At 36.6% G+C, this 24,806-nt stretch overlaps 1 protein-coding gene across 9 annotated transcripts in view; it reads left to right on the forward strand.

Moving 5' to 3' along the window:
* Positions 1–24,806, forward strand: part of EPS8 (EGFR pathway substrate 8, signaling adaptor) — a 249,963-nt gene that overhangs the window by 21,969 nt on the left and 203,188 nt on the right. Inside the window, exon 1 of one of the 9 annotated variants that reach the window (XM_072653634.1) lies at positions 14,010–14,035. The exons of the other annotated variants lie outside the window; for them this stretch is intronic. The gene's annotated coding sequence lies outside the window, so the exon portion shown is untranslated. Of the gene's footprint in view, positions 1–14,009; positions 14,036–24,806 lie in introns of those variants that run through there. 9 annotated transcript variants of the gene reach the window in all.

Here is a 24,806-nt window from a genome sequence, read left to right on the forward strand (position 1 = left end):
TAACCCAAGGATTGTTGAACAAAATTTACCAATATTAATAATAACAATGGAAATTTTTGTAATGCTTTAAGGTTTGCAAAACATTTTTTTACACACCATCTCATTTGATTCCTAATACTATCCTCTGAAGTAGGTGCTATTATCCCCATTTTATAAATAAATAAGACAGAGAAATCAAATGACTTGCCCAGGGTCACACAGCTAACAATCTGAGGCTAAGTTTAAACTCATGTTTTCGTAACACCAAATCTAACCATCTGCTTATTGTCACCTTTGTGATATCTTTCAAGGATCTATGATTTTGACAGTTACAGGGATTCCACCTAGTTGGAAGAGAGCGTTTAAGGTTTAAAAAGTCAATAAACACAGTTGAATCTTGTATTCTCTGTACCATTCGGTCAGTTGTGTGACTATAAAAAATTGCTCTGCCATCGAATATGCTCATACGTCAAGGACCTCTGATTACAACAGGTCAAGAAACTACTATAGGATATCTTTTGTAAAAGCCTGAGTACTAATCAGATAGGTAAGAGGAGGAGAATGGGAGTGGGAGGGTGGAAGAAACTTGGGACCACTCACAGGTGGTAAAAAAAAAAAAAAAAAAAAAAAAAAGCCTTGAGTTTATCCTACCACTATGCCAGAGTGTGATTTTTTTTTCCCCTCAAGTGATTGGAGATATTTGGTGTTTCACTCCTAAGAAACAGAAAAGTTGCAAGAGAAGTTTACACAGGGAACTTGGGGAGCTCTTACAGTTAACAGAGCCAATTAAATCAAGCAAACTTTCCAGGTGGAAATTGTCCTTTGTCCCTTTTTAGATGGCTGAGATAGGAATTTCAACTATAAGCATTCTTTTTACTTGGTTTTTCCTACCTGGATAGGTAGGCCAAATTTCATTGACTGTTTACTTAAGAATCTCTTCAGGGTTCCACTGGGTGCAATCAAGTTGTCATATATAGAGAAGAGTTTTTTAAGTCCTCATCATCTTTAGAGAATCTCTCTTTCATGAGGAGTATGCTGGATCTCATCCATAATAGGTGCAAACACATTTGTGAGCATATGTAACATTTTATACCCCAGTTAATATTAATAATCAAAGAGTTATTGAAAAAAGTTATCTCTGTTGATCTATCTTTGATGGAATCTTGTAGATTTTTGATATATGCATGCAAGATATATTATTTGAGAGCCTTTAAACCTGTATTTTGTTCTACCAAATCAAATGCTTTCTTATAGTCCCCATATGAGCACAGTGGGTTTTTTTATATAGTGGTCTGCTGGCACTTTTCAGATCATCAGTATTTGTTATACAGGGAATATCATTTGCAAAAGACTCCAGGTTTCCTTCTTATTCCTTGACGAGGATTCCTTCAGTACAAGTCTAGATTATTCTCATCATTTTTTTAATAGATGGGAAAAAGTAGGCAACAGTCAACCAATGAGCATTTATTAAGTACTTCTATGTCAGTTACAACTAAGAGCTAGCACTATATTTGTGCCAGGAGTCGTTGATGTTCTCTCTCATCTTTTGGGGGCAATAATTTTTAGAAATATTTTCCAGTCATTTGCCACTGTTCCCCTCATTCAAATATCTTGAATATCATTGCTCAATGCCCCACAGTTATCACCTGCTGTACAGACAATCTCTCTATTTTTCTGTTCTGTTTGTGCTTCCTTATTGCCATTGTTTTCTTCAGTGATGATTCTACTTCCTCATGTCGTGCACCTGGGACTTCGATGTTAGAGTAGAAATGGGGTAGTTCCCTGCCCTTGATGGGGAAGCATTTGTTTAAAAAAATCATTATTTTCTTTTGCCCCCTTCTTGTCTGTTTATTGTCCTGTTTTCAGTTTTATCTTTAAATTTTCTCAGTATGTATTTGCTTAATTGGATCTTTTTCCTAGTCCTTCTTAATCTCTTAGTGCTTTCCATCTGAGACTATCTCTAATTTATCCTGCCCATATCTTGTTTGTACAAAGTCTTCCTTCCCTCCTTCCCTCCTTCCCTCCTTCCCTCCTTCCTTCCTGCCTTCCTTCCTTCCTTCCTTCCTTCCTTCCTTCCTTCCTTCCTTCCTTCCTTCCTTCCTTCCTTCCTTCCTTCCTTCCTTCCTGCCTTCCTGCCTTCCTGCCTTCCTGCCTTCCTTCCTTCCTTCCTTCCTTCCTTCCTTCCTTCCTTCCTTCCTTCCTTCCTTCCTTCCTCCCTCCCTCCCTCCGTGCCCTCCTCCCTCCCTCCCTTCCTTGCTTCCTAATTTCAACCAGAACAAAACTTAGGAGTTTAGGACCTTGTCTTTTCTGTGAGTGATTTTTTAAAAAAAAGTCTTGGTTTTATATTGCATTCTGACCAGGAGGAAAACTTACTGTCTACATTCCAATTTTATTCTTTCTATTATTTTTCTTTGGCTTGATTTTGATCTTTGCTTTACTAAATTAGTAGTCTGACTGTATACATATTTGAAAATAATTCCTACATCAGTAATCAGTTTTATAGTACTTTCCATTAAAAAAAGAGTTAAGCGTAAAAACCCAGCATAGTGATTGTGACTGAAAATACATTGAAATTTAAGATATTACTGTATTACTCCTTTTTTTCTTAGAGGAAGGAAAAATGTGTGCTTTTGTTTTAGTAATTTGAAATCAATGTGGTATTTAACCTAAATTTTCCCTTTTCAGTGTTTTAATTACAGCATCAATTTCATTGTCTTTATTATTCTTTTGCTGCTCTATCAGCGTATGGAAGATTTCCCATGTTGCTCTTAATTCTTTATATTTTGTGTTCTTTGTGGTATAACACTTTTTTATTTTTCGTATGCTGCAGTTTGTTTAGTCATTCTCCAGTTGCTAGGCACGTAATTTGTCATCAGCTTTAATCTGATACAAGTGTTTTTATGTAGGGCAAAATCTTTTGGTACAGTGGAAAGGATTCTGACTTTTAACAGGAACAAGGTTCAAATTCTCTAGTACCATATATGTATGATGATGGGCAAATCACTGAATCTCTCTGGGCCTCAGTTTCCTCATCTGTACAATGAAGTACAACTAAATGGCCCCTGGCTCTATTATCCTATTATATATGGCCTTTCTTTAAGTCATTGATTATTGTGGGGCAGAAGCGTGGTAGTCAGTCAAGCAATAGACATTTATTAAATGTTTATCAGCGTTCAGTACTTATAGAACACCTTGCTAAATGCTGAGGATACCCAGAAAGGCCGAAACAGGCCCTGCGTTCAGTGAACTCACATTCCAGTGGGGAAGGTTGACATTCAGACAGCTACACATATACAAGATAAATTGGAGATAGTCTTTCAGGGAAGGGGTTGAGGGGTTGATGGAGGGAAGGGAAAACCAGGAAAGGCCTCTTGAAGAAAGTGAGGTTTGAGCTGAGTCTTGAAGAACACCAGGGAAGTCAGGGGATGGAGCTGAGGAGGGGGAGCATAAGTGCATAGTGAAAAGATTTGTAGTTGGGAGGGAGGTGGAGTGCTGTGTGTGAGAAACAGCAAAGAGTCCAGTGTTGCTGCTAGTTTAGGTGTGAGATCACTAGGTCAAAGCATATAAATAATTAAAATATTTTCTTTTATAACTCCAGATTCTTTTTGAGAACGACTGGACCAATTCACAGTGCTATCAGCAGTGAACTAATGTGCCAGTGTTTCTTATAGTCATATGAATATATTACAGATGTGTGTACACATACATAGGTTGGTGTGTATTTTCCCATCATTTACTCTCTGCCAATTTGATGAGTATATGATAATTAAAGAGTTTTATCATTTATATTTTCTTGGAATTTTAAATATTTTTTAAAAATCATTTTCTTGGAATTTTAAATTTATTTTCTTGGAATTTTAAATATTTTTAAAAAATCAACAATGAAATCAGACAAAGATTTCAGACTTTATAAAATGCTATACTAGTGAGAAAAAAAATCAATTAGATCACAATGCCAGTTCTGTAGAAATACATAGAACACACCTTGTTCATTTCACATAGTGACAAAAAGAAAGTTAACCAACATTCTTACCCTGATCTGTGAACCCTCAAGGGATCTATGGATAGGTTTAAGGGAGTCAGTGAATTTGAATGGGAAAAATATACTTCTTGGTTTTCACTAACTTCTAGATGAAACTTAGCATTCCTTTCAATTATTTAAATAAGAATGATTCGAGCAGAGGTCCCTAGGCTTCACCAGACTGCCAAAGGGAGCTATGATCAAAAAAAAAAGTTAAGAACCTCTTGGTTAACTTGTCCTTGTGATTAGTGAAACCAGGCACTTTTAAATGTGCCTCTCAGATTACACACTCCTGGAGTTAGCTGTACAGTGTGTCTGGCTCATGTGTGTCTAGTTAGCTGCTATGAATGAAAGATTCATAACGATCTATTTCAGAACCATCTGCTTTGGCTATATGCTGCAAGGAAGTTAGCTCTTTTGGTAACTATGATTCCAGACATTTTGTAAGACTAAATTATATAGCTGGGTTATGATCAACCCTTAATTTTTTTCTTTAAATATTTTATGGACATAGCAGGCATTCAGTACTTATTGATTGAATGATACTTTGTTGGTTGCAGCAGAAAGAGATTGTAGCAGTAATAGTGTCCAGCTTGTGCCCAAGGTAACTTCTCTTTTTAGACCACTGCTGTACCACATTTTCCCAGGCTGGGGCACAATTCTCTAATGGTACCAGCTAATGCTGTCATCTTAAATTTTTTTTTTATTATGAATCTAACAAACATCAATGAACATGGACATTTTAATATACAATGTAGAAATATACAAAGAAAAAAGAATATTTTATGTAAAATTGTGAATGTATTATATAGTTTTTAAAATTGCTGACAAAACTGCCCTGTTTGTCTGCAGGGGCTTGTCTGAACTTTCTCTTGCTCACTTCTATGTGTTTAATTGTTAAAGTTTCATTAATGTTCTTTCCCTTGTTTTCTTTTTTTTTCTTTTTTGTCCCTGTTCTTACCCACCAACTTCTCTACTCATCTCCCAAAAAACACCCTTCTTTGTAACAAATAAGTATAGACAAGCAAAAGCGAGTCAGCATGTTCGTTATGTTTGAAGATATTATGTCTCATTCTGAATGTCTAGTCCAGTGCGTCTCTGCAAAGAAATAGAAAGCACACTTGGTCATCAGGTCACCTAAAGTCATGGTTGGTTACCACATTGATGAAATTTTAATATTTTTTCCTTTGAGCAAAGTATAACAATATTACAGGAGGAAACAGCAATTCATCTGTAAAATGGTCAGATGTTAAGGTTGTGGGGTAGAGGGAGTCAGATGATTTCAAAATACTTTTTCAGCTCTAAATTTTATTGTTGCTCCCGTGATTTTCAAGGGACGGGGTGAGTGTGCTTAGAGAACATTTTCCCAATGATATTTTTATAGATGCTGCTGTGGATATTTAGATTTTATATTATATGACATTCTGTGGAAAAGAGGTGAGGTTGGAAGTGCGTGTAGCAGCTGGTGGCAGAGGAGTGGGATGAGTTTGGGGCAATAATAGATAAAATATAGATGTGGCTGTATTGGAAAAAAGTTCTATCGCTATCTGTTGACATGTAGGGTGGGATGCGACTTTTCTTTCTACCTTCCCTTTGGTTGGGTTATTGCACCCATTTTGAATGCCACTGTCTTATACCATTCTCACATTCTTGCTGTACTATGCTTTATTTCTCCCACCATAACACAAGCTCCTTCTCATATATTTCTCTTATCCAGCCCTTCCAGAAGGGTATAGTGACATCTCAAACTCAACATGTATGACATAGAATTCATTATATTTTCTTTCAAATCCATCTCTCTTGAAGGCACTACAGTTTTCCAGTCCCTGGATTTGTAACCTTGATGTTATCCTCAACTTCTCCCATCCAATTAGTTGCCAAATCTTAGCATTTCTATTTCCACAACATCTCTTGCTTCTGACCCCTTTTCCTTATTCACACAGTTACCACCTTGGTTTATATCCTCATCTCCTCTTTCCTTCTTAATTAATTTACCTGCTCAACTCTCAGCTCTTCCCACTCCAGTTCAACATCCACACTGTAGCCAGAGTGCATTTTCCTTAAGTGCAGATCAATTTCACTCCCCTACTCAGTAAACCCTAGTCATTCTCTGTAGACTAGGATAAAGTGTGAACATCTTGAGTTACCTTTGAAAGCCCTTTCACAACCTGACTGCAACCTGTCTTTTCAGTCTCATTGTACATCACTGCCCCTCAACAGCCCTACACATGCTGCCTTCTCTCTATTCCTCATGCTACGGTCCATTTTCCATCTCTTTGTCTTTTCTCTGGTTGTTCCCCCATGCCTGGAAATGTACTTCCTTCTGACCTCTACTTCATAGAATTCCTTTCTTTATTCAAAACATAGCTCAAGCCTTCTTGATCCTTTCCTGATCTATCCAACTGCTAGTGCCCACACCCAAATACCTTTTATTTATTTGTATTTTTTTCTTTTTATTTATGTGTACTTGTGGTCTTTTTGTTCAGAATGTAAGCTCCTTGTGTTTGTATCCCCAGTGAAAGTGTGGTATCTGGCACATAGTAGGTGTTTTATAAATTATTCAGGTGATTGATTCTGTATCAAAAATGTGTTAGGCATGTTCCTTTAGCAATCACTTTATAGTCTATACAAACTCCTTAAGTTACTACATATGTCCTGACACACCTTCAACATGGGAGAATTGAAACAGGAAGACAACATAATTACCTTCTAATTGTGAAAGTGATTTTAGCTAAATCAAAACAAGATAGAAATTGGATTTTATTTTAGTGACATTCAACTGGAATTTGGATAATGCATACCTCTTTTGCAAAATGTTTTATGAGACTAATAGCATAGTAGGACCAGAGGGAGGAAGAAAAAACTGACACATTTTCAAAGTGTGTATGTCTGTGTGTGTGTCAGAGAGAGAGAGAGAGAGACAGAGGGAGGAAGGGAGGGAGGGAGGGAGAGAGAGAGAAAGAGAGAGAGATAGAGAGAGAGGGAGAGGGAGAGAGGGAGAGGGAGAGAATAAATTAATGAATGTGTGTGTTTGGATATGGCCCTCTTTAAGGTTCTATTCAAATGTAAAATTCTCTTCTTCTGATTTGTCAGTAGGCAGCCTTCTGTAGAGTAGGAATAAGGAAAGAACTAAAGACTAATATCCTGTGCTCAGAAGTATGCCGGTTATTATGAAGAATAGAAAGCTATGCATAATCCTGTTCCTTTCCTTAAGGAATATGCAGTAGAGCTGGGGAGATAAAAAATGAAATAGTCCCAATATCTGAACATATGTGGAATTGAAGGGCTATAAAAGTGTGGCATACATTGTATAAATAATGTATACAGAATCACAAAATCTCAGAGTTAGAAGGGACCTTAGCCATGTAGTCCAACTTATCTGGAAATCACCCATGCACTGCCTGACACATGATCCTCCAGCCTTTTCTTGAAGACCTCCATTGATGGGGAACACACAGCTTCCCAAGGTAACCTGATCCAATTTGGGAGACCAGTGTGAGTATACAAGGGATTCATTGATGAAATTAGCTTTAAAAAACATTTCCAGCAGTAACAGCAACACTGTGCAATTAGCTCTTCTCAGCAGTGCAAGGATCTAAGACAACTCCAAAAGAATCATGATGGAAAATACCATCCACATCCAGAGAAAGAACTTGGAGTCTGAATGCAGATGCAAGCAGACTATTTGCTCCCTTTTTATTTCTCCCTTTTTTCTTTTGTTGTTTTGTTTCTTCTTCTTTACAAGTTGGTTAATGTGAAAATATGTTTAATGTAAAGCTAAAAAAATATACACAAGGTTAAAATAACGATATGTAAAAGAGGATGAATACAAGTTACAAAAAGTAGAAAGACTACTAAGGCTAAGAATAAATGAAAGCTGGTTGTGAATGAGAACAACAAAAGTTTTTTCTTTTTTTTTAAGTCATATTGAGGTGGGAGGTGTGGAGGAGGGTGGAGGAAGAAGATTCAAAATAAGACAGCAGCTTGAGCTGAATGGGATGCTAAAGGTTAAAGGACAAAAGTTTAAAAAAAGAATCTTATTTTGCATCTGATTTCTCTGCCAAGAAGACTAATTCTTGAACTGGAAAGGACAGAACAAAAGGGATAGAAGCTTCTCTCCTTCAAGTTACTAGACCTGGACATAGGGTCCTGAAAGAACTGGTAGTGTGATCACTGAACCACTTGATCATCTTTGACAAATGGGAGGAGATGGAAGAAGTATAGAGGAGCTGGAGAAGGGTAAATGCCCCAGTTTTTAAAAAGCTGTATACTATAGACTAATGAGATTGAGCTAACTTCCTGGTGGTGATTGTGTGAGTAGATAGATAGGAACAGATATAAGAAACGTTTGGAAATAAACTCACAAGATTGAATGACTAATTGACTACAGGCAGATGATGAAAGAATGAAAAGTCCAGTGTGATTGAAGTTGTGAACCTGAGTGGCTGGTAGCATATAGTTAGTGGTGCCAACAACAAAACAGAGAAATCTGGAATATTATGCAAGGTATCATGCAAAGATCATGAGTTCTGTTTTAGATATGTTGAATTTGCCATTTCTATGACATATATCCAGTTGGAGACATAGTCTAGACATACAGATTGAGAGTCATCTGTCAGAAAATGATCCGTGAAGCAAAGACACCAAAAAAGAAGATAGAGTGTTGAAAGAAGAGTTGAGAGATTGGTTTAATGTGTGTACACTTTTTTAAAAGATATATTTGGATATTTTTTAAGATGATTCAATCAAAAGATAATGTGGTTTAGTAGAGAGCTAACCTTAGGGTTTGGAAGATCTGGATTGATGTACCACCTCTGGGATAGATTTTGTGTGACCCTGGACAACTGACTTAATCTTTCTGTCCCAGGCAACTCGTTAAGTCTTTAAATTACTAGAACTTTGGCAGTCTGCATTTGTAAAAGGTGATTTTCCACCAAGAATTCACCATCCTGATAAAATCATGAGTCCAGTAACAAAAGATATGTCTTTTGTTATTAGTTTTTAGTTTTCTTTCTCTTTTTTGTCTTTGTGGATCAAATTGATATTTTTCTTGTGTCAGGTATTAGCTAAAAGACACAGCATCTTTCTGTTTCTCAAATTAGTTCATTTAGTTTAAAGATAATTTGTTCTTTTAATATTTGATATTTATTTGTAAAGTGATCTGGTCTTTTTCATCTTACAACTCAGATGCCCTGTTTAATTTCCCCTTCTGAGATTGATTTATTTATTGCATATTTTCTATTTTATAAATTTGTTCCTCTAAGTATTTTTTAAGAAACATTCGCTTTATAAGTATTCTTAGTTTTCTCAGGCATATAACTGAGAATTTTCCTTATTTCTTTTGCATTCATTTTGTCGTTCCTCATTTTGATTTTGGTCATTTGATTTCCCTCACTCTTCTTTGTGATTAATTTTGCTAATTGTTTATCAGCGTTACTGGTCTTTTAAGCAAATCAGCTTTCTGTTTTAATTCACTTCGGAAGATAGTAGATCTTGAGTTGGAAGGAATTTCAGGGCCACCTAGTTCAATGCTCTCATTTCACAGATTTGGTTCTTTTACCTTCTGTTTTATCAACATAGCCCCAGTGCCAGAGGTTTCCTTCATGTTTTTGGCACCTTTACCTTGGCTCAGTGCTTTTGCTCAGTTGGAATCTGGGAACTTATTTATTTGCTGTACCTCTAAAAGTGACCTTGAGCTTTCCTTACCAGTATTCAGGCTTTCAAAATGTAGGTCAATTTTATTTACACAAGAAAGGAAACAGAAAGAGAAGGAATCACCTTTTATTAGACACCTATGGTTCAGTTACTTAGCACCACCCTGGTTGGATCTCTTTGAGGGGGTAGGCTGATGTTTGTTCCTAACAGGGCTTTTTATCTCTTTGCATCTGTCAAAGCAAGTACCCTGACATATCCATGATGGTTCTTAGATCTGCTTTTCTAGAAGGAAAGCAACTTTTGGTCAACAATCTACTTTAATCAAGCATGTATATAATTCACTAAGTTCAGGGGAAAAAGTCGGCACCCAGAACTTCAGAGAAAATACAAACAGAGAAACAAAGATCAACAGACAGGGCTTCCAACTCTCTGACCATAAGTAATACATTCATCACAGATCAATAGACAGATGAAACTGTCTGACCATACATACATAGTTATCAGATAGAGAAGCACCAGCATCTGGGTTTTCAAAGCCAGGGGCTCCTTAGTGACTGCCCAGAGTCTTGTCTGGCCAAACAAGTACTTCCAATGAGTAAGCCCGAAAGTAAGACCTCCCCCTGTGTATTTATATACTTTTCAGAGCCAGAGGGTCTCACAACCCTTGAGAATCAATGTCTCATTAGAAATTAACCAAAGGTGTGGGCCTTCCTATAAAACAAATCTCCCTTAATCAAACTTCCCTTAATGGGCCTATTAATGGGTGAGGAAGATCTTTAACTGTCATAATTACTATTATGACATCGTGGCTTTTCCTGGCAGCTCTCTTCCCATTGAGGCCCTATTTCTCTGTTGCTGCTGCTCTGGGTTCCTTGTCATTTTATGGGATCTGCTGTTTTTTTCTCACTGCCTCAGCAAACCTTTTGAGTTTGTTTTTTTGTTTTGTTTTGTTTTGTTTTTTTTTACTGATATCACTGTCCTTAGCTTGGCTTTATAGTGTCCAAATCTGACTCCTCAAACATATTCATTCTTCCTCTCCATATGTGAGCTTTTGGGCAGCTGAAACATAGAAGTCTTACCCTGGATTTTCAGCTGACAGTGTTACATTTTTTCCTCTACCTCCTTGTTATTGAATGATTCTGCCATATTTGAAGTTTCTACTTTTTTATACCTAAGACTGTCATACTCCTGCTTTACTTGTCCTTTTTGCGTTCTGTGGGAATGATTCTTAGACCACTGAAATGAATCTGTTTTACGTCTGAGATAGGATGTCAAGTCCATAGCCACTTACCTACCTACTTTCACTCCTAGTTCATACAAAGCATACTTCCTCCTTTAGGCGGTATCTCCTATTGAGTCTTTTGGAATTGAGATGCCAGATAATTCATTCCATTTTTCTTCTGGCTAGGGCAGTTGATTTGGATTTTTTTAAAAAAGTTAACATATTGAATCCATTTTGAATCAATTTCAAATGAGTCTTATTTCCTCATTGGTTAAATGAGGGGATTATTGAACTAGATGGCTACAGTTTAGTGCATTCCAATTCTAGAGCTATGATCCTATGAAGTTTCCCTGAATATTTGTCAGAAATGTCTTAAAGGGACTGAAAGGCCCTTGACTGAGAGAGTAACACATGAACCCAATTCTGTATAGATTTCTTCTTTTATTTTCAGTTTTCATTTATATATTTGCCTTGCCTTTACTTTCTGGTTTTTTTTAATCATATGTTTTCCTTTTGTGTTGTGTTTTTTTTTTTTATCAACAGCTGATTGATGTTGTAGTGGTCTCTGTCACAATTGTTCAGCCTTTCCCATGTCTTCATGGTGAATTTGACCCTTGACCTAATCGGTTATGTTCTCATTGAACCCTAGCAGATAATTTTCATCTGATTTCCACACCAGTCATTTTCTGATGAATAAGATATAATCCCTTTCAATTTTTATAATGTCATTTGATTCTAACCACATCCTGTACCTTTTGGGGGAAAGTATTAATGTAATATAGGAATAGGACTTCTAAATAGACTACAAGCCCTAATCACGTTCATTTCTGAAATTGGAACCACATTTTTATCATCCTCCCCACCATTTTTTTTTGTAATTACCAACTATCATGGCATATGTTGGCTTATTTTGGAGAATCTTATTAACTTCTCCATAGAATTTCTTTAATATTCTGTAGCAGATGTTGGTGCATGAGCTACACTTATCTTCATGCTAGTCTTTTTTATTGTATTTATCAAAAATAGTGCATAAAGGAGATGACCACATTTTAAGCAGTGTTCATGAAGATGTATTTAAGCATATTTGTTAATACACTTTTATACAAATATGAAGAGCTAATCCAAGTTTTTTCCCCTGGTTTTTGCCATGCAAGCACAAAATGTATGTCTCATTAATATTTTTTTAAGTTCATAGAACTTAAAAGTAGAGATTCAAATTGAGAGTCTTGATAGGTGGCTCTGAGACTCAAGTTATTGACTCAAGCATTGTATTGATCCAGAATTTAAGGCTAACACTTTAGATTTAATGTGTTGTAATAACTAATAATTTTTTTCAGTTTTATGAAATAGTTTAATAAATTGAGGTTATATTGAATTTACCAGGATTGTCTTAAAAGATTTGTCTAAATTTGTGTAGGAACTTGTTTTATGATCATTTATCTTTTGGCTGGTTGAATAGGAGTTGGGTTTGGCTGTCTTCATTCTGTTCCCTGGACTTGTTTCATTAACATTAGACAAATATTTGCATACCAAGTCATTTAAAAACTTTTAGGTAAAATAAATGCTTTTTAAGATGTAAGACTTAGCAGTTCCTTAGTTTTCTTTGAAAATGGCATTTCCTTACTAACATCAATTGCTCCATTTTAATTTTCTGTGGATATCTTTAAGATATAAGCTTCAGTTTTGGGTAGCCTTCTTTGTTTTATTTTCTTTAATTTACTCTCAGTATTACCAGATTTTTGTTTTAAAACAATCTTGTCCTGTCACCTGCAACAGGGCACACTTCTAGTCCTTTCTTGTGCATCATAAAGATAGAAGTTTCTTCATTTGGAGCTTCTGTCTAAAATTGTGTGAAATATTGCTTGATATGAGATCAATTTAAATTGCATTTAAAGAACCCCAGTTTACACAAGGATGAATAAAAGTTGTAGAACCAGTAGAATGTTACTTCATAGTAAATATTTGCACTTGACAGTTCTAATTTTACTAGCTTATGGCTTATTGTAGCCCATACTGTCACTTTCAAAAGTAAAACAACTTGTTACTGGGTACTAATTTAAAATTTAAAAAAAAACCACTAAAATTAATGCACAGGTTGTTTTTATGTAGTGAATCCTTCTGAGAAAAGGCAGGCTAAGTTTTTGTTAAAGTTTAACTGAATTTTTATTAACAAGTTGAAAAACTTCTAAAAGCCTGAAAGTCTAAGAAACAGGGCAAAGGGATGAAATATGGAATACCTGACCTTTGGCTACGCAGTTTGCACGTAAGAGGTGAAACATAATGACATAGTGGATGGAAGGCTATCCTTGACATAACTTCAAGCCTTGCCCTAGTCACATGCTATGAGCAACTTTTTAAGTTTCTTAACTTGGCAGTACATCAGTAGGTCAAATTTCTTCCTTGGGTGTTTCTACAATAGTGACGTCATAGGCCGATCCTTTCTTCCTTTCAAATATGCGTAGTACAATGTTAAATGCTCTGTGATTAAAAGAATAAGAAGAATTATAGGGTACAATCTGTACTCAGAAGGAACTGAGAGTCTAGCTGGGGAGATTAGGCATATACACATGAAATACTTTGGAAACATGATGTAAGGATGAGCTCAAAGCCAATTCCGTTTTTGCTGGCCATATATCTATAGTAAAGGCAACAAATGTGACTGGGCAGGACAAAGGCACAATGACCTTCCCCCCTGAGTTTAAATCTGTGCCATTTTCTTTCCTATTTGTCTACATTGGAAAACCAAGAGAATTAGAGTTGAAAAAATTAGAGGACCCAAACCCCAGCATTGTTTGATAGCTGTTTATCTCTAACTAGACTGTAGAGATTAAAATCAAGAAAATCTTATCATGGATACATCTGTGTGTGTGTGTGTGTGTGTGTGTGTGTGTGTGTGTGTGTGTGTGTGTGTGTGTGTGTGTGTGTGTGTACAGGGAGGGAGAGGGGTAGGTGTCTCGCATGCCAAGTGAGCAGGAAGTTTAGTTGAAAGGAAAAAAACAAAACAAAGCAAAAAACAGACTGGCCTGAGAGACTAGCAAGTGAGCTGAGGAGAAAAGGGCTCACTCTGCTCTAAATGATTTCTTACTACTTGAGATGAGAAGACTTGTAGGTAAGCATCTGAAGGGAAGACAACAGATCACTCCATAAAGGACAAAAAGGTGAGAGAATCTAGGGTGACTGCTTTTCTAACAACTATTAAAAAAAAACACAACACTGGCTTTTGAACAAAAAAAAGAATGCTTTCTTCTTCCCATGCTGTTTGTCTCCTAATAGGGAAGTGATGGAATCAAGATGCAGGGTGAGACATATGTTTTTGGAAATAGTCAATGTGAGTTTTGCTTAGCTATGCATACTTTTTGCAAAGATTTTTTGTTTTGTTTTGTTTTTGAATGTAGGGGAGAAAAAATTTTAATTGAAAAAATGACATTAAATTAAAAAATAAAAGGAAACAGTACAAATTCTGGAGGATCTAGGTTCAAATCTCATTTATGAAACTGCGTGGCTTTGGACAAGTAACTTAATTTCTATAGGCTGCAGTTTTCTCATCTGTAGAATGAGGGTATTGGATTAGGTGGCTTCTGAAGTCTCAGTTCCAGATCTGTTATCTTATGAGAAGTTTTGTACACATATCAGGGTTGTACCTGGCAGTTTCCAGTAGAGCAATATTTGTCCAGTGAGGTATTGTCTAGCAGAGAGAGATAAGTGAGGAGCAGGACTGGTGGCTGTGTGATGACATCACTTGTAGGTATCATGGACTTTTCAGCAGTGGAAGTGTGTGAGTTGCCACTTTTCACCTGGATCTTGTTGTACACCTGGATCCTGATGTACACCCTACAGATGTACATCAGATAGAAATGTGCTTAAAACTGCACCCTGGGACACCCTGGATATCATTTCCACTCATTCATTGTATGTACCCACTCTTTCTATGAGTGGTGTATACTTTTAGGACAGTGTGCCTCAGGTTTTTGAGGGAAATGTTGGAGTTGCATTTTCTTATAATTCCATTTCATTAAATGACTTTGCTTTGAACCAATCTGTATTCTTTGGTTGGTGCTTCAAAGTAAACACAGTAGTGGGGGTTAACGGTCTGTGATTTTAGTGTCTATGAATCCATAGAGTATCTCAAATCTAGAGGTAGTCACTTCTGTAGACCCAGCCCTACCAGTCGGATGGTATGCCCTCAGGTGCTATGTGATATTATATAGTAAAGTTCTACATTGTATACTGCCAAAAAAAAAAGGAAGGACTTAGGAAAAAACAAAATTTTTTTGGGAGGTTTGCATGCTTCTTTGAATTAGCATTCTATGTTATGCTACTGCCTAGATTTTATTGCACACCTAATACAAAAGTTAGAAGGGACCTTAGAAGGGACCTTACAGATTCTCTGACCAACATCATCATTTTGAACATGGGAAAACTGAAGTCCAGTAAGATTAAAATACAAAGACATTTGTTTTGCAAGTTACTTTTGCTGATAGTCGTTGTTTCCCCTGATAGTCAAATGTAGAAAGTTATGTAAATGGTAGAACCTTTGCAGCTGGCCTCCTATTTTACAAGGTATTTTACAAGTCTTAGAAAGTTTCAAGATGCTAAAGCATGGAACTGCCCTGAGAATTTTGGGACACTCTGTATACAGTGAAGAAAAGAGAATTTGTAAGAACTTTAAAATCACATGTAAAAATTTTTATGTTTGTGGTCTTGTAAATAACAAATAACCTTGATCTGGTGGATATAGTCAGGAATACATCAGTTGAGACATTCTGACAACTCAAGCTTTGTGACCAGGTACTTAATCTCTCCCTGCATCAATTTCCTCATTTTTAAAATGGACATAATTATGCTTGATCTGCCTCATAAGATGGTTGAGGATAAATGAAATGATGAATATAAAACCACCTTGCAAATCTTAAAACTATATAAATTAATATTATTTATTACTAATTTAACTAAATTACTTAAAAATTAGAATTACAAACATCTGTCAATGTTAGATTTTTTTAAAAATGACAGTAAGATTGTAAAAAAGGAAAAAAGGATTATAAACCACAATCTTCAGTCATGAATGAGTCATTAAAATTTAAGGCTGTTAAAAGTAGTGTGTTAGTCTGAAAAAAAAAACCCAAAATCTAACTTCTGCTTTGGGGGCCTTTCCTTTCTTGCAACAAACTATCTCTACTCTAAATGATGCTTCCTTCTACCTGTTTTTCCACCCTGAATTTTTTTTTTTTGTGATTCTCTATATCTGGCATCCTTTCTTCTGGAAATTTCTAGCCTTTTAGCCGGTTAACACCTACTTTCCTGTGACATCAGAGGTAGGCTATCAGTAAATTGGGAGCAAGAGCCATTTCTCCTTGTAAAACAACTTGGCCTATTCCATGTGATTGGGTAACCAGTTTGTGAGGGAACAAATTGGGAATAAGGGTGAAATCCTGGCACAACCTTGATACTCTCTAGATCACATGATCACCCCTCCAGTCAACTCTTCCTGATCATCTTACTCAGGGTCCAGATTCCACCCCTGGCATTGTTGTAAATGTTTCTTGGCCTTGTAGAGATTCACTTGAATATACTTGTAAAATTTGAGGGCCTTTTTTTTAGTTCTTATTTTTCTTGATTTATCTGAAGTACTTGATAGTGTTAGCCATTCTCTCTTTTCTATCATCTATATCTTGCCTCATAACTGTGGATGCTCCTCAAGGTTCTTCACTTGGCACTTCCTTCCCCTTTTTTCCTCTCCCCTTCCCTCCCCAGTCTTGTCCTGTCCTCTCCTCTCCTCTGTACTCTCAGTAATCCCACCACATCCTATGAGTTCGACTGTTGATTCTATGAAGATGACATCTATATCTATAATTCTATCTATATCAGTTATCTTAAAGACACAGCTCAAACACCATCTTCTACATGAAACCTCCCCTGATCCTCCCAGTTGCTTCTGTCCTTACCTCCAAACTACTTTTTATTTAACTATTTAATATATATTTGTATTTATTAATTTTATTATTTATGCTGTTTTTACCTGCACTTGTTTTCTTCCTCATTAGAGTCTAAGCTCCTTGGTAGTAGCGTATTTTTGTAGTTTGGTATTTATTCACTAATTCTTAGGAACATAGTTGTTGTGTTGTTCAGTCATGTCCAACTCTTTGTGACCCAGTAGACCATGCTTGTCCATGGGGTTTTCTTGGCAAAGATGCTGGAGTGGTTTGCCATTTCCTCCTCCAGTGATTTAAGGCAAACAGAGGTTAAGTGACTTACCCAGGATCACACAGCTAGTAAATGTCTGAGACCATCTTTGAACTTGGGTCTTCCTGACTTTAGGCACAGTACTCTATCCACTGACCCATTCAGCTGCCTGAATACATCACGGTTTAGGACAGACTAGTTAATTGATTATATACTGGTCTTTTCACTGACTGTAATCCTGACCTCTCCTTGCTACCTCTTTCCTTCTTCATGCTCAAGTTAATCCACTAGGGCTCTTTTGGTGTAAGTTTAACATGTGCTTCCCAAGGCCAATTGTTTTTACTGTGCTTCTGTGGAAATTTCTAAGCTCCCCACTCCCCAGCAACTGCAATTGACTGGGTTAAGTATTAAGTTGACAATCAAGCTATTGTAGAATGCTGATTCATAAAAGCAGTGTTAAACCACCTGAAAACAAGGAATTTATCTCAGACTATAGGTTTTAGTAATCCAAAGGTCATGTTGCAGTAATTACATTTTAGATAAATAATTTATGGAGATATTGTGGTATAGGGAAAAGCTCACTGGAGGAGGAGTCAGGAGATGTGCTGTCTAACTCTGCTAAATAACTGTATGACCTTGGGCAAGTTCTTTCCTCTCCCATTTTCCTCATCTGTGAAATAGAAGGTTGGACTAGATAGTATCTAAGGTCTTTGTAACTGTAACATTCTGTGAGATTATTATTATTATACCAAACAAATTCTCATTGAGAATCTACTATACATACAGCTAGTTAGTTTATTCTTTTAATATTTTAGTATTTGTTGCTCAATCCTTTTTTTCCTAGTGCCCCCACCCCCAATCCTAGCCAAGTTTGACCCGGATGACATTCTCTATGGCTAGTATATCCAGCTGGTTGAGTCAAAATGCCACCGAAGTTCATGGATATATTCTTTCAGTTTCATTCTGTTACACATTCATAGATTGAATCTTGGATCTTAGGTGCCTCAAATGTCTACCTTGGTTCACAGGTAAAAACTGTGCAAATCCATCACCGCTACTGCAAACAAATTGAAAAGAAAACCAAACCCCAGTTTAGAGAATGACTCTTATGGAGTTGGATAGTGTTCATCTTCACATACCATGGACAGCTATAATATAATCTCATCTCCTCAAAATAATATTTAGTTTTGAGATTATCTCTGTTTTACAGAGGGTCAGGAAAGGCTTCCTGTAGAAGATGGGATTTTAGCTGGGACTTGAAGGAAGCCAAGAAGGCCAGGAGATGGAGATAAGGAGGGAGAGCATTGTAAGAGAAAGCTGTTTGGAAGAAATTGGATGATAATGCATGTTACACATAAACTAAATGAAGGCTATGACAGACCAGCCTTTTGGGAAGTCTTGAAAGCTGTTGAGTAGGTGAGAAAGCATTACCGTTCAAGGTTGCCTAAGGAGTGAGAAGCTTATAGATGGAGGTGTGAAATGTCTCTGAGTGCAATTTGGAAGTGGAGCTGAGTGGTAGACCTAGGGGGTCTGCCAAGGTCAGACTAGGAAGTCCAGGGAGCAGGGTTAAAGGTATAAGTTTACTTGGTTGGCAATGGAAACTGCAGCAACAGCTTGCTAAGAATCTGAATAAGTGCGTGACCTCTAGCCCTTTGAAATAATGAGATTCTGTATATAGGCAATTTGCATTATCTGTATATTAGAAAGTTGGGGGTAAAATGGACCTTAGATATTATCTAGTCAGTCTCTCTCATCTTAGAAGTGAGGAAGCCCCGAGATCTTTACATCTTAGAGTATTATACTTTCCCTGGTTAGCTATCTGTGTTGTGTACTGAACAGACCCTGTGGGAGAAATACACTTCAGAAGCCAAGGGGAAGGGAAATGGAGCCGAGGTTTCCGTCTTGGAGGGAGATGCACCTCCTTTCCCTTAGTTGCCTCGGGTGGCAAGAGTGGAGAGTTAACAGGTGGCAAAATACCCAGGGAACTTCCTGTTTGACTTGTTTCATCACAATACCACGTTACATATTTTATAGGCAGACTGAATTCTCATTTCATAAATGCAGAATTCCAGAAAAGCTTAAATGTTGAGGTACTTTTCAATTCTTATATATCAAATTCTACTGCAGGTATGAAAGAAGAGTTTTTGATTTAAATGGATACTGAACTGTAGAAAAAATTTGGCTAGGGGTGGAGAAACTGGATCCTTAAGAACAGAAGTTCTATTCAGAAAGCTTTGGGGTTTTTTAAGTACTAATGTAACTAAAGCAAAAGTTATTACTTAATTTTCCAATGATCTGTAACTGAGCATTGCTCACTTATTCCTGGTTGCTGGCAAATCATGCGGACTTTACACCGTTATTAGTTCATTTAGTGACAGGACAATGGACAGACCACTTATCCTCTTCCATCCATTTTTCTCTGTGCCGTCTTTACAATGTCCTGGTATGAAAAGATAGAATCTTGTTCTTAACTCTCTCCTTTTGTGCACATTCCTCCAATTTGGATTTGAGTTTCTGGCTCATTGGGACACTAATGAATGGTAGTCATCATTAGCATTTCCTACCATTTCCTACCATCTGGGAATTCAAATTCAGGCCAGCACCACCTGTCACGGGACCTTCACCCCATGCTCTTGGCACAGAGAACACATTCGTAGAGTGGAGGAATGGTGTGAGACTGTTTGACAAAACTGTAATCCATTGAAGTGTAGCTGATGCTCAATTGGATAGACACAACACAGTGACTACCCTACTGAGCTATGTTGACTTGTCTGATCAGAAGCCAGATGGCAAGCTTGGTAGGGGGAATGGCACACTGATTCTCTGTCACCTTGAGGTTGGGATAAAGTGTCCAACTGTCCCTTCTCTTGCGATAGCAACCCTGCTAACCAGATAATTTTTTAAATTACTATTTAATACTTACATGGCTATACCTAATATCTTAATTGTAGTCATTTGATTTTAGCAGTGCTGAAAAACCTTCTCAGCTTAGGACTGGTCAAGTCCTGAATCTGTCTAAACAGAACTATAAAGGTACTAAAAGTTGTTTGACACATTATAAGCTTATAATGTAATGGAAAGAATATTGGATTAGCATATGGCCTCAAATCTAAGCTTGGCTACTGTCTATGATGGCCAAGTTGCCTGAATTTTCTGGACCTCAGTTTCTTCATTTGTAAAAGGAGGGTATTGGATGAGATGATCTCTCAGGTCCCTTCTACGACTAAATCATGTTGATATCAGTGAATATCAGAAGAATAACAATGAAATTTTGGTTAAATCTGTATAGAGCATGTACTGATATAGATTTTTGAATTGCTGAAAAGTTTCAATTTTTCATTTTCACATGTAGTATAATTTTAGATTTATTTGAATTTTTCTTGCTTGCCTATATGTCATTTTAACACTTAAGTGAATGGGAGTCAGAAGCTTCCCCTAAGAGGAAATATCTTCTTTCTATTGAGTAGTCGTGTAATTGGTGTTGTTCATCCTTCGATTTGTTTTTTGTTTGTTTGTTTTTTCCCCAAAGAGGATCAATGATTGATATCTTGACTACAGCATGAATTAGATTTAAGTGAGGCAGAGGTGCGCAGAGTTGTCAGCCTCATCCTCTTTTCCAGAGTCATCAAAGTCCAGTGTCAGGACAGAAGTCAAGATGATGATACCTGGTATTCAGTGGATGACCACTTCGGTGTCTTCAATGTTTCCTCAACCTATAAGCACTCCACAGAGCCTGCTTCAGTCACCTTTATGGCCATTGGAACAAATTATTCTCATCTACCCATTCTACCAGGGGAAGTCTTGAAATGCTTTGGGTAGACATTGCCCTAACTCAGTGTCAGGTTTGAGGCCTGTCGGTTACCCTCAATCTGATTTAGTCCATCTGCCAATATGTGACTGTTGCGCGTGCTACAGCTTCTTGGAGCCACGGGTGAGAGTTAGGTGATAGGTGGACACCAAAGCTGAGCCCTGAAAAGGGCTCAGCAAGCCTTTGTCCTCCTGAAGAACCCATACGCTGTGGTCATACAATTATTATACTTTTAATATTAGTCTTCACTTGTTTGGTAGGGCAATAATCTTTAAAGGTGGTATGATTCTCCATACTTCTCTCCCCTGTGCAATGTCAAATGCAACCTTATATATTGATAATAATATTGGGTTTAAAGTTAAGAGACATGAGTTTGAATCCTGGTTTTGAGCAATGCAGTCCCCCTCTTTGACCCTTACTTTCTTCATATGTGTAACGGGGATGATATTACTGGTACTACCTATTCACAGTTATATAGAGATAGAGATAGGACTTTACAAATCATAAAGGGCTGTGTAAATGCTAGTTGTTATTTATAATTGTTTTTATACTTATGAAAAACTTAAGGGAAAAATTTTAAAAAGAAAACAAATTATTGACAATTGCCCCAAGAAACTCCTGTGTAGCAGTCACTTCGTAAGAGCTGAAGGTTATTTGCTTCCTTGTATGGGAAGTTCTATTATGGGCAGCAGTCTATGATGTATAAGATTATTACTTGGAGTTGCTTATGGAGCCCTTTTGAGATAGCAGTTTTATGATTTTAAATTCTTGATATTTAGAATCATAAAAGTGGAAAGGGATTTAGGGATCATTTGGCACAGTTGACATTTAGACTTCACTTGAATACCTCTAGTCATATAGTCTTGATCATGTAAAGCCGTCAAATTCATTATTTTATTGGATAGCTCTGATTAAAATGAAGTTCTTCCCTTTACATGGAGTCAAAAATATCCTTGATTTTAATGAGTTTTTTTGAATGAAATTTCATATATATATATATATATATATATATATATATATATATATATATATATATATAAAGCATATGCATCAAACTGTGCATAGTAGGTCCTTTTATATATACTATATGTTATTTATATAAGATATACACATATATTTTCACGTGTGAATGTGTATGTATATATGTATATATATATATAGGCATGCCTCAGAAATATTCTGGGTTCAGTACCAGACCACCACAATAAAGCAAATATCTCAATAAAGTCAAAAAATTAGTTTCCTAATGCATTTAAAAGTTACATTTACATTATATTGTAGTCCATTAAGTATGAGATAGTGCTATGTCTAAAAATGTAAATACTTTAATTAAAAAAAACTTTATTGCTAAAAAATGCTGTCATCTGAGCCTTCAGCAAATCATAATCTTTTTCCTAGTGGAAGGAATGACTTTGATGTCAGTGGCTGCTGACTGATCAGGGTGGAGGTTGTTGAAGATTGGGGTGGCTTGTGACAGTTTCTTAAAAATAAGACAACAATGAAGTTTGCCTCATTGGTTGACTCTTCCTTTCGCTTGAACACTTAGAGGACATTATAGGGTTATTAATTGGCCTAATTTCATTATTGTTGTTTTTCAAAGAATAGAGAGGCTTGAGGAGAGGGAGAGAAGAAGGAAGGGCAGTGTGAAGCAGTCAGAACACATACAGCGTTTATTGATTAACTTCACAGTCTTTATGGGCATGCTTCATGTTGTCTCCAAATAATTACAAGAGTACCATCTAAGATCACTGATCACAGATCACCATAATGGCTAGAAATATTATGAGAATTACCAGAATGTGACACAGACACGATGTGAGCATAAGCTGTTTAAAAATGGCACTGATAGACTTGCTCAATGCTAGGTTGCCACAAACCTTCAATTTATAAAAAAGAAATGCAATATCTCCAAAGCACAGTAAAGCAGAAGGTAATAAAATGAGGTATGCCTGCACATTTACATATCTATATCTATATGGGTGTATATATTTGAAAATCACCTAACATTACTTCAAGAGCCTTATATTTAAGACTTGTATCTGAGAGAGACAAATGTTCCTTTAAGGATCTAAAATGGTTTCAGCTGTATTGAAAAATGATTTCTGATACTTAAGTATCTTTTCTGTTTTGATAAAAAAAAACAACTTTTTACTCTTTACATATATAGTGTTTTCTTAGATAAATAAAATATACATTGAAGCCAAAAGATAGTATTTTATATTCTTTTTTGTTTTACTTTGCAAAACTAAGTTAAGAGGAAGCTAGAAGTGAGATTGTTGTATTAAAAAGGATAAGAGAGGTCTCTGGTATTCTTATCACAATTTTGCTTTTATAGCTTGTTTTCTCTGATTGAGCAGAAATTAGGAAGAAAACCCTAGTCATTTGGCAGATAGTAAGGTTTCAGATAAAAGCTATAACACTGGGTATACTTGCATGTGTGTGTGAATGCACACATGTGTATGTGTGTGATTGATATGTAAAGAGAAGAGAATTGTATCTCATTTTAGAGTAACTCTATGCCACTGTGGTTATGGGAATGGGAAATGGGGAAAAGTCTCTGCTTATAGTCCTGAAGGGGAAGGTATGTCATTGGTGCACCAAGTTCCCAGATTGGAACTTGGATTGTATTCATTATCTCCAGAAACAATGTTATAAATGGTGGCTCTGTTCCCAGACCAGTTACAAAAAGCCTATTTAATGCATAATTTTGCTGAAATAGCATCTTATGTTGTAACAGTTGACAGTATCATTGGTGAAACAAGACATGGACACATGAAACGCAGAACTAATGGTACTATTTTAGCCATAGGACCTTGGCTTCCATCTCCCTGCTTCCAGATTCACCAGAAAGTGGAACGGAGCATAAAGTGTATTTGTGAAACTTGGAGGCCATTTTCTCAAGGGAAACAATATTAAATGTGAGCTAACCTAGGAATGTAACTGTGTAAAACCTATTTCATTAACACCATAGCAGAATCCTAGGTAGGATTTGGATGGAGACAAATAGAGAGGGCAGAGTATTTCAGCTGGGGATAATAGCATGGGGGTATTTAAGAATGGCACGCGTAAAGCACATAGTATTTGGACAAAGATAAATGTCACTTTGGTTGGAGAGGCAGTGGGACATACTGTAGAATGCAAAAGTAAATCAGTTTGTGCAATGCAGCGCCCTGAATGCCAGGCTAAGACATTATAACCTTTGTTTTTTCTTTTTAGTTTTTGTTTTTCTGTTGGTAGTAGTGGAGAAAGGTAGATTGGGAGGGATTGAATCTTTCATAACGCCCTAATAGTGCTTTCAGTGTTTATTCTAATGGGGTTTCAGTTTTGTGTGAATTACACTTGAATTGAAGGTTTCTTGCAGGAGACTTGGGACTGAGAAAGAGATGGGAGATTTTACCAAGGTCAGTCTGTTCTGGCATGGGAACAATCTGTTCTTCAGTATTTCTAGGGGCTGCTTTGTATACGTACTGCCATCATGAGCAACAAACAACTAAGGCAAAAATAAAGAATAAGAAACTTGCAACAGAAATGATTCATTGCAAAATTTCTAAGCATAGTTTTTAAATAGTAACTGTGATTTTAAGGGATGGAGATAAATTCCATGAATTGTCCACATTCCTTCTATGTTTCTCTTTATTACCTCCAGTAATTTTTAGCAGTGATTCAGTTTGCAACAGTGTGACAAAGATTCATCATTTCCAGGTATCTGAATCCCTTTAGGGTTTAGCCTCAGACCTACTCCATCCAACCACAAGCATATATATCTTCTCTTTCCATGAGGAAGGAATTATATTACTGGACTACCATGGGAAAGTTTGGGGACCTAGGAGAGAAGGGGATCTGTCTGGGAAATAAATCAGCCAGCCATATGAAAGGGAAAGGGGCAATACTATTTTGTGCAATGTGATTTTCTCTTTATGATATTGTCTGTCAAGAGT

The sequence above is a fragment of the Notamacropus eugenii genome, chromosome 3, assembly GCF_028372415.1.
Source record: "Notamacropus eugenii isolate mMacEug1 chromosome 3, mMacEug1.pri_v2, whole genome shotgun sequence".
Classification (NCBI taxonomy): domain Eukaryota; kingdom Metazoa; phylum Chordata; class Mammalia; order Diprotodontia; family Macropodidae; genus Notamacropus; species Notamacropus eugenii.